The sequence below is a fragment of the Canis lupus genome, chromosome 13 (genome assembly GCF_003254725.2).
Source record: "Canis lupus dingo isolate Sandy chromosome 13, ASM325472v2, whole genome shotgun sequence".
Classification (NCBI taxonomy): Eukaryota; Metazoa; Chordata; class Mammalia; order Carnivora; family Canidae; genus Canis; species Canis lupus.
In genome coordinates this window covers 1,990,641-2,002,001 of record NC_064255.1, presented here as the reverse complement: position 1 = coordinate 2,002,001, position 11,361 = coordinate 1,990,641, and the positions used below count along the sequence as shown (strand labels likewise).

Genomic DNA, 11,361 nt, shown 5'->3' with positions numbered 1-11,361 from the left:
TAGCCCGATCTGCTTAATCAGGCTGTTGTTCCTGGTCATATAATGCCCTTATCTAGCATGACTGGGATGCCTTATCCTAAATAGTGTTAATATTTCCTCTTGGAAGAAGAAACTTTTTTATTTTATCTTTTAGATTTCTTTCACCAGCAATTTCAAGAGCAAACACTTGGAATATCCTTGGTTACCACTAATGGGTAAGAAGCTAAACTTGAGAAGCTAAAGTCATACAATATGGAGAAGGGGGCGGATAAGAGCATTTAACTCATGAGTTGAGACATGTATTTTTCATATCTATTAGTAACCAGTACTGGTAGCTGAAAAGGTGTTATCGGGAGATGCAGGGGAAGGGTAGTAAGTAGATATAAGTGAGCTCAATGCTCTTCTATTAAAGGAGGAATAGATAATAACTTATATCAGAATTTTGATAGCATGTTATTTATGCTTTCACATGATAGCATATGATTGCATGATGGCGTATTTTCATAAATGTGAAGATAATCAACTGAAGAGATGGGTAAAAGTAGTTGCTTCTGAAGACTGGGTTGACAGTGGGGGCATATCAAGAGAGGACTGCAGCTTTTCATCATAAACCCACCTGCAGTATTTTATTTCATAACCATGAGCATGGATTAGTTTCATTATAATTAAGTGGCTCTGGGCGAGAAACTGGAAAGCCAGACGAGCAGACTAGAACCTGCTCTTTCACTTCTAAGAGCTTGAGCTTGATCTGCAGGCTATGAGATGGCATTGGCAAACTTAATATGAGGACGAAGTGATCAGTTGTGTAGGAGTCAGTGATGAGGGCTCCCTCAGACAAGGAGGAGGACCCTATAACCCTGTAACTCTTCCTTCTCCCCATTTCTCCCTATCTTCCCTCCTTTCCCTTCCTTTCCTTCAATAATTATGAGTGCCTCCTCATAATTGCCAGAAACTTTAGTGCCTTACAATTATTGATCAGAGTCAGTATTCCCTGAGGTGTGGGGCAACTTCACTGCAAGATTATTTTAATGGGTATTTGGTCATTGTATTAGTAAACAGAACAAAAAGCATACCTTATCTTGTAGACATATATAAAATGAGATATTTGCAGATAAAATTATGTGATATAGGGAATTTTCTCCAGAGTAATCAATGAGGGGAGGGGATAGGGGATGAGATGAAACAAAGGGGTGTCCTGAGTTGACCACTGTTGAAGGTAGGTGATAGCATCTTTCATTGTACTATCCTGTCAACTTCATATATATTTGAAGTTTTCTTTTTTTTTTAATTTCTTTATTTATTTATGATAGTCACAGAGAGAGACACAGAGAGAGAGAGAGGCAGAGACACAGGCAGAGGGAGAAGCAGGCTCCATGCACCGGGAGCCCGACATGGGATTCGATCCCAGGTCTCCAGGATCGCGCTCTGGGCCAAAGGCAGGCACCAAACCGCTGCACCACCCAGGGATCCCCTATTTGAAGTTTTCTGCATTGAAAGTCTTAAAACATATTGAATCATACCATGGAGAAATCAATCCCTTTTCAATACTCCTTCAATTCATCTGATTAGTCAAAGAGAAAGTCTCTAATCCTTTGTACAGTCAGATTCAGAGCCTTCAATCAGACAACAATGAAATGATTTGGTTCTCAAGTTATCCTGGCTTATGTTCTGTGGTGATATTAAATTTATATAGAATTTACTTAAAAATCATAATATAAAAAATATATATAAAAAATCATAATATATAATTTATAATATAAAAATTTTAAATAAGCATCTCAGCAGGTATGAATTTTACACACAGTGCTCTCGTATGTGGAAGTTTCATTTTATCTCCCTATGATTGAAATCACATTAGCCTTGGGCTCTGTTTTTCCCTCAGCAACAGAAAGGATGTCAGTTAACCCCAATTTAAAACTCAATCTTTTTGGGGTCAGTACTCTTTTCCTTCTCCCTGGAGTGACTTCTATTCTGGCATCAGGGATGAACTGGGTGCCTGGTCTGCTCTGTTCACCAGGGTGCAATACTGTCTCATTAAGTCTTGGCACTGCCTGGCACCAGGTCCTGAGGCCTATTTTTTATCCTTCTCACCCATCTTCTGGTTCCTTGGGGCCCAGAGCTCAATCTCAGAACAAATCCTCCCCTTGAGACCATAGGAACTGTTAGGATATTTTCTACAGCATTGTTAATTGGAATGTAGTCTGTGGGTCAGCAACATCCATATCATCTGAAAGTTTGCTGGAAATGCAATGGCCCCAGATCCACTGAATCCAACCCTGCCCGCACATTAAAGTTTAAGAAATGCTGCTTTATAGCACCTGCTAGAATTATCCTGAACCCCCTCTATGCCACTCATGAAGTATCAAGCTCCAGTTATGTCTTCCTTATTCTCCTACTCTCATCTCATTTTATTTCCCTTTGAGAATCCTGCATATTTTGGACTTAATTGCTTAAAATCCACTCTCTTAATATCCTTCTTCCTATTGGACTTTGTTGTTGATTCTTTAAAATTTTCGTTTCCCCTAGAAAGCTCACACTAATCAAAAGCTGTGGCTTTTAGGACTAGCCTGGGAGGTTTAAAATAACCTCAGCTAGTTGATGGCCCTGAGGACAGTGTGGATAAAAAGGTCTTTCTTCCAGGTGAATGGAGGAGGTGTGGACAATGGGAAAGTCCAAGCTAGCATTTCCAAATATTAATGGCTGTATCTATTTTTAAAAAGGAGCCAATTTAAAAAACATTAAGTAATAGTGTTGGAGTGTGCAGATAGTCAAAACTTGGGAAGCTGTCTTAGGCTTCAGGCACATTAAAATCTTCTTTCTGGGGATCCCTGGGTGGTGCAGCAGTTTGGCGCCTGCCTTTGGCGCAGGGCACGATCCTGGAGACCCGGGATCGAGTCCCACGTTGGGCTCCCGGTGCATGGAGCCTGCTTCTCCCTCTGCCTGTATCTCTGCCTCTCTCTCTCTCTCTCTCTCTCTCTCTCTCTCTGTGACTATCATAAATAAATAAAAATTTTTAAAAATACAATAAAATAAAATCTTCTTTCCTGGAGCTGCACCCATCTTTACTTCTCCTGAGTCAGTCTTTCCAGAGGGCAGAAGGAAAAGCACAGACAATTGATATACTGAACTTAAAGCTACTAATAATGAGAATAGCCATTCTCATTAAAGAGATAGAAAGCTTAGAGGACAGTGTTTTGGTGTTGAGGGTGGGAAATTCTGGGAGTTCCCCAAATTTGGGACCAAGTCAAATTTATCTTTGCTTCCACAGATACTGCCACAAAGTCTGGCCCATAGTAGCCTCAGTAAATATTTGTGGAATGAGCACCTTAGACTGAGAGAAGCAATTTTTATATTTTAAGGTTATTTAGATAAATGTGGGGTGTGGCCTGATTCCACTTAACATGGAAAGGCCTAAGCAGGAATGAGAGGACCAAAAAGTGAAAAATAAAAGAAAGCAAACATTTTAAAATAAAAAATATATGTAGGAATAATCTCAACATGGCAGAGAGTAGGGAGGCCAAAATGAAATCAGTTTGGTTGTTCAGAGGGCCCTCAGGTGAGTTTGGTGTTTCAAAGCCAATATACAAAAGGAGAAATGAAACGTATGTGATCCAAGTCACATGAAAGAGGAACACTCACCTGAAAGAATAGTGCTGAGAAGACTGATGAGTGTCTGAAGCTTTTGAATAATGCTATAAAGACATTAAGTTGTTTTAAATATCGTATTATAGAAAATATTAAACAATGCTAAAGTAAAAAAAAAAACAATGCTAAAGTAGACAGAGTAATATAATGGACTCCCATGTAACCATGATCCAGCTACAATAATAATAATTTCTACTAGGAGTTACCAAAGGCCAAGTCCAAACCTCTCCCGGTTTTTATAAAGTTGTATTGGAATACAGTTATATTCATTCTTTATATTTTGTCTGTGGCTGCTTTAACAATGACAGAATTGAGTAGTGGCAACAAAGACCTTGACCCACAGCCATGATCTGGCCCTTTATAGAAACAGTTTGCTGATTCCTGATTTATTTCCCTATCTATCAATACCCCCCACTCCCATCCACTTGTCTGCCAAGTCCACTTGTATAATTTTGAAACAAATACTAATCATCGTCTCATTTGATTGGGAAATATTTCAGTATGTATTTCTAAACCATAATGCCATTACCACTCTTAAAAAGATTCCACAATAATTCCTTAACATCATAAATAGCCTATTAATGTTCAAATTTCCAATTACCTCCAGGTCATAAATATTTTCATCTTTTCTCTTTACAGTTTGTTTGTGTCTGGATCCAAAAAGTTCCACACATTGTGATTGGTTGACATGTCCCTGAAGTCCCTTATACTCTACAGGTTTTCCCTGCATTTCTCACTGTGTACCTTTTTTTGCTCCTTGCAATTAATTTTTTTGAAGAAGCCAGTTCTGTAGAGATTCCTACAGTCTGGATTCTGCCAATTACATCCTCATGGTAGTGTTTAACAAGTTCCTTTGTCCCTTGTGTTTCCAAAAATTGGTAATTCAATTTAGAGGATTTTTTTTTTAGGTTATTTAGAGAAAACAAAGATTTTATTTGTTTATTCATGAGAGACACAGAGAGAGGCAGAGACACAAGCAGAGGGAGAAGCAGGCCCCCTGCATGGAGCCTGATGTGGGACTCGATCCCAGGACCCTGGGATCAGGACCTGAGCTGAAGGCAGATGCTCAATCACCGAGCCACCCAGGCATTCCTCAAAGGGGTTTTAAAGCTCTTCAATGAGGTAAGACCAGAGGTAAGCCACTGCTTACAGAAGGTAGTATGAAGACAGGATTATTCACTCTTATTTTGCTCTATCATCATTTTGAGAAGGGTTTTAAAAAGTACAAGCAATTAAAACCCAACATAGGGGCGCCTGGGTGGCTCAGTTGGTTAAGCATCTGCCTTTGGCTCAGGTCATGATCTCAGGGTCCTGGGATTGAGCCCCACGTCCAGCTCCCTGCTTCTTCCTCTCCCTCGACATCTCCCCCTGCTTGTGCTCTCTCTCTGTCAAATAAATAAATGAAATCTTTTAAAAAATAAAATAAAACCCAAAATAGTGGGAGCAAATGATAAGGGAGCAAATGATGTGAGCAAGTAGAGGTGTTATAAAAAGTGTTAACTGGAGTCCCCAAATGTAAGCCCTACAGACATGTAGGAAATGTAACTCTAATTCTCTGTACTTTTCTCTAATTAAACTAATTTTAAGCCCTTATGGCACCAGGCGGTAGAAATTTAACTAATCAGCTGGAACATTCTCCCTATCTGCATAGGCTGACAAGCAAATCCAATTTCAAATCTCAACTTTTGAGTGAAGTCCCCTGGGCCAGGTTAGACATCTCTTCTGTGCTTATTCAGCTCTGGTCCCATAAGCCTGTTTGTTGTTCTGGAACAAACCAACATCATGTCAAATCACTTGCTGTTCTCTTTACAGAGAACACTCTTCTCCCAGATCTTTATGGGGCTCACTTCCTCACATCAGTAGGGATTCTCCTCAAAGGTCACCTCCTCAGAGATGGTGTTCCTGGCCTCCCCCTACAAAGGCAGCACGCCAGCGCGCTGTTTTGTTCTCCACAGCACTTTCCACTGTCAGAGGTTATAGCACGTGTTTGTTTACTGGTGTGCTCTCCATGTCCCATGCAGCAACGTAAACTCCACGAGAGCAAGAATGTTGTTTTTTTTCATGTTGTATCTCTAGTATGTAGAACAGTGCTTGGCACAGAGTTCATGTTTGGTAAATATTTGTTGAATGAATGAATGGTCAGCTTCACACTGGTTTTCCCTCTTCCAAACTTTCTTCTGCATTAACTATTTCTATCTCGTTTTGGTCTGAACTTTATTCCCTTATATAGGGTTTCATTAATCTTCTCCTTAATGAAATTATCAGCTGCTAGAGTACAGAGGCTGGGTTTTACAGTTCCTTACCATCTTCCATAATGGCTGGCACAGGTTGGGGAACATAGTAAGTGCTACATAAATACTTTCTGAATTATAGTGGAAGGATTTAATTTAGTTTATCTTCAAAATGAAGCTTAAAATGTCACATATTGATTAGTTTATCCTTCATATGCAGTAATTTGAATTTTGGGTTTTAAATTCAGGCTTTTTCTAACCCAGAGAAGGTTTAAGGTAAATGTGAGGGGGTGGTGTGCAAATGGGGCCAGGTCTATCCATTTTTCAGGCAGTCATGGGTGAGATGGCCTTTCTGAAAGGTCTGCATGGGCCCCCTGATTTTAAATGTGGCCCAATGTCAGGATGACCATTCAATCCTCCCATGGCTGTGTGCTGTTAGCACAGAGTGACTATCTCCCCAGAGGAGCATCTGGTTGCTAGAGACATCTATGTTTATTGAATCTGATTAGTTCAACACATCCATAAATTAATATCAGCACAAGTTCAAAGTGGGATCCCAAAATAACTACTAAGATACGCTCTTTTTCAAATGAATTAAAATGTTTGGCTTTGCTGTGTTCTCTTAGAAGTTAAAATATGGTATTTCTACCTTCTCTTGATTTGTTTGTTTTTTCTTTCCTGTTCAGTAAACTTTGATTTTCTTTTGCCCTCTCTGTATTCTTTTTTTAAAGTTTATTTATTTAGTGTTAGGGGGTACAGGGGTAGAGGGAGAGAGAGTCAAGCAGACTCTACACAAAGCACAGTGCCAACACACAGGACTAGATCTCACAACCCTGAGATTACAACCTGAGCCCAAACCAAGAGTCCAATGCTTAAACGACTACACCACCCAGGTTCCCCATTCACTCTCTATAGTCTTAATGCAGTTGAGCTTCACATGACTCTTTCACTTAATAGCTTCATTTCATAGAGGGCTTGGTCAGGCCAGAATATCTCTGTGTACAGCATCTGTGATTGATGCCAGCTCAATTCTGGGAAAATTGTTTTTAGTTACTGTTAGCTCTGAAATGGCCAGAAAAGCATCAATACCTGGTACTTAGTTATTGCACAGACCTCATTACTATTAGTCTGAATTATTTTTTTGTTTCCACTGCATTTATTACTAATATAAAAAAATGTTAAAAAGAAAAAAAAATTCATTCTCAGTTCTCTAACGGCTCTCATCCTTCCCTCTTGCCCACACAACTCCTTACCCATTTGCAAAACCAAACCTGTTCACTGCCATTTTCACAGAAAACGACCAGTGCCAGGGATGTAGGGAAGAAGGTTAGAGGAGGGCAATACTACTGTCCAGGCTCCACCCAAGGGTAGGCCAGGTGGAGATTCACAGAATTCAGACGAAGGGGCTGGTGGCCTCATAATGACGTACTCTAACTAAAGTGGGCTGGAGAGGAGATAGGATAGCCCAGAAGAGGCTTTAGAGGACATCTCATGGGCTTGTGTCAAACCCCGAAAAACTGACACCGGGAGAATGGGGAGATCAGGGAGGCAGTCTTGTGGAAAGTTTCACAATTCTCCCATGTTGGGAGGTGTGGAAAGTCTAGAGGGCATCAAGAGCCTCACTTATTTTGGCAGAAAAACTTACTCTAGTGTTGGGAAGTCACAATGATGCGACGGACACTGAGAAAGACTATGTACGAGGCGATGCACAGTTTCACAAAGCACAATGATCACAGACCAGAGCGGCGGGGATCATGCTACTGACACAGGGTCTACAAAATCCAAAACCAGGGAGTAACTCTGCACCAGTCATCCGTACTTGACCCCAGGTCAACCTTGTGAGTTTCACAGAGCAACTGGCAACTTTGGGGATAGGGTTTGTCACATAAAAAGGACTGAAAGGGCAGCCCTGGTGGCTCGGTGGTTTAGCGCCGCCTTCGGCGCAGGGCCTGATCCTGGAGACCCGGGATTGAGTCCCACGTCAAGCTCCCTGCATGGAGCCTGCTTCTCCCTCTGCCTGTGTCTCTGCCTCTCTCTCTCTCTCTCTCTCTCTCACTCTGTCTCTCATGAATAAATAAAATCTTAAAAAAAAAAAGGACTTAAAACAAGCAGCTAGAAGAAGGGAATGGTAGGAAACTGCTCCAGGGCTCTTAGGAATTGAGGGCAGTACCAAGGGCTGGGTGGACAGATGCACAAGAAACAGCACCAAAGAGGCTTCCTGTTCAGCAGTCAATTGGCGAAGGGGAAGAGGATCCAGGAGGCAGTGGAAGAGAGCAAAGGTGGGGTCCTGAAGGCGAGTCTCTGGAGGCTGGAGAAGAAAGCCCACACGCTGGGCACCAGTGATGAAACACCACTCTGGACCTCAAATGGGGGAGGTGGCAGATGGGGGTGGGTGTCACTGACTGAAGGTGGTGGGTGGAACAGCCTCACAGTAGCCGTCACAGGGCCACAGGGAAGATATGGCCACTAGGTCAGAGGGCTCCTTCCAGCCTGAATAGGAAGGCACAGTGTCACAGAGGAGGTCCATTGACGCCTGGGTGGTAGAAGGCACAGAGGTCCTCATATCAACAGTGGCCCTTTTTGGCAAAGTGTTGGCAGACAGGGAGGTTGGATTTGTCTTCCATAACTTGGGGGCCATCCTTGGGCGGGCAGGTGTATATGATAAGAGACCAACTTTTGAGCCTTCAGGGTTTCTCTGTTCTTTGTGAAAGCCTCCTCTGGAAGGACCCTCATGGCCTGGTCCAGGAAAAAGAGGTTCAGTATTGGCCCCCCACCAGCCACAACCATATTGGCGGGCCGCACCTGGGGCCCAAGACTCCCCGAATTGGGCCTCTGCCCCTGGGAGGAGGTGGGAGGCTCAGCAGTGGTGGAATCATTGGTCCTCTTGATCCTGGAGGACCTCTGTGAAGAGAGTCTGCATTCTTTTCTGTCTGGCTCCTTTCACTCAACACCGTTTGTGAGATTCATCCAGGTTGCCTGTAGCAGGAGTTCGTTAATTTTCATTGCAGTGTAGTATCCCATTGCATGCACGCACAACTTATTTATCCATTCTACTGATGGTGGACATGTGGGTGGATTCCAGTTTGGGGCTGACTTGGGGTCACCAGGCTTTCCATTGGCCAGGGGGGGAGGCCCAGAAAGCTGGATGATCCGATGGGACTCTTATCCTCTTCATCTCCCATCTCCTCCCGCTCTGGCAGTGGGGGCTGTTGTGGTGGCGGTGGCTGCTGCTGATTCTGCTTCTTTCGTTTGGGCATCGTGGCTGTGGCAATGGCTGCAGTGGGATTTGGAGGTCAGTGAGGAAGGGCCTATTAGTTTGAATTAATAGCTTCTTAGGTTTTCTCAGTGGGACCTAGGAGGCTGTATCTATTCAACTAACGAGAAATGAGTGGTTATGAAATAATCTGATTTGAGGAGTATCCTCTGTGGCTTCTTGGGACTATACTCTCAGCCATTAGGGATAGCAACACAGAGCACATAATAGGTGCTCAATAAATCATCACAGACTCATGAGTGGTGTCCACTGAGGTAGATTTGTTCTTCTGGAGGTACTCTTCACAACTCTGTTATGAGAGGAATCTCACTAGATTCTATTCTCAGTTCTGCTATTTTTCTACCGCTGAACCTTCAGTGTCTTTATCTAAAATACAAGAATACCTGCTCATCTTATGGGATTATTGAGAGGACAAAATGAAAACACAAAATTGAACATGTTTTGCAAACTATTGGGTGCTACATAGAGTTTATGACACAGTGAGGCAGCAACTTGGCCTTGAGGTGGCCCGAAAACATGTCCGTGATCCACATGCACACTTCAGGGGGTCCAGAGTCCCTTAGGATACAGTGTCTTATCAGCCTAAGAAGACTTGAGATGCTGATGCCTCAGGGGGAAAACCTTCTTGAGGGCTCCACATATCCAGAGTTCCCTTGGGCCAACAGCTGGAGAGCTCTTGAGCAACAGATGGGGTTTTATTGTAAAACTCAGGGTTTCTCTGGGAACCTCTGAAGAGCTCAGGGGTGGGCCCAGGGATGCCTCTAACATGGATAAACCATTTTGTTTTCAATTTAGGAGAAGGTGTGGTGATGCACATATCTTATTTACCATTAAGTGCCAGCTTAATGTCCCCCTTTCCTCTTCACACTCCATGGTCTCTATTACTTACCTGTCTCAGCATTTACATACCCACATCCCTAACTAAAACAGACACATTTCTTAACTTCTTCTACCAATCAGGAAAAGCAAAGTTCGTCTATCGGACCAAACAACCCCTGAATCTCAGTGGATCACAGCTACCATACCATGTATTTCTCACTCATTGAGTCTGGCCAGTGCAAGATAGTAGGAAGGCTCTGTTTATCTTGATCTCTCCCAGATCCAGCTGACATAGGTGCTATCTCACTCAATACTTCCCTTATAACAAAGGCAGGGCAAAGAGAACATGGCAAACCACATGCTGTATTGTAAAGCTTCTACCCTGAGGCTTCCACACATCACTTCTACACATCACTTCCAGTTATCTTGCATTGGACAAAGCAAGTCATATCCTAACTTTAAAGGCATCAGGGATGCATGGCCCTACCATATGCCTGAGAAAAGAATAGAAATATTTTTTAGACATTACAAATCATGACCATGCCTTTTGTGGTGGTAGAATAATGACCCTTCCAAGCTATTCATGCCCATTCAGGTTCTATTCATGTGTCACCTTGAATTATTATGATTGGCCCTGTGCTTCTCTACCCATCCAGTGTTCTTAAACCACTGCTCAGCACTCCATGCTGGCTAAGCTCTGCTCCCTCAGTGTGTCTGTCTTTGCTACATTCTTCTGACCAATTTTGTCTCTTAGATTTCTCCACTTCTCCAGCTCTCTCTAATAGATTGAGGCTCAGCTCCATTTCCATCTCTTCCATGACTTCCCTGAAGCTTTCCCTAATTGTTCAATACGCAACAAACCCTATGAATTCTAAAATTTACTGCTTGCTCTCGGGGCCAGTTTTGGGAGTGGGGATAAAAAGAAAATGGGAACACATTACCACCTGGGCAAATCCCATGTAAAGATTTTTAGCTGGGTAGATCATTGATAAAGAGTCTGGAAAGATTGTTACTGAGGTACAAACCCACTCTGACCCTCAATTAGCACCTTTTCTGTGTGGCCAAAAGGTTTCACAAAATGACAGTGTCCATTGGGAACTAAGACTCCCTGACAAGCATGTTACCTCCTTGAAGATTTGTCCTTCTATATAGCAGAACCTGGGTACTTAGTAAATGCTTGATCAATATATGATGAATTTATACCGTGTGTAGTTTATACCCTAATGTATCTTCCACAGTGCTTGCTGAATTGACTTAAACAACACTATAAATCCGGGTTATTTCAATAAAAACCAAGCCTGACACCCCTACAGCACAAGAGCCTTACCCTTACACACCACTTTTCATAAACTTCCAGTTGCCTTCCTTTAAGACACTTGTCTTTTACTAAAAACCCCAAACAAATACTTCTAC

General features: G+C 42.5%; 1 pseudogene; it reads right to left on the bottom strand.

Moving 5' to 3' along the window:
* Positions 1 to 8,145: 8,145 nt before the first annotated feature.
* LOC112662137 (proline-rich protein 3-like) lies at positions 8,146 to 9,112 on the bottom strand (annotated as a pseudogene).
* Positions 9,113 to 11,361: the final 2,249 nt, after the last annotated feature.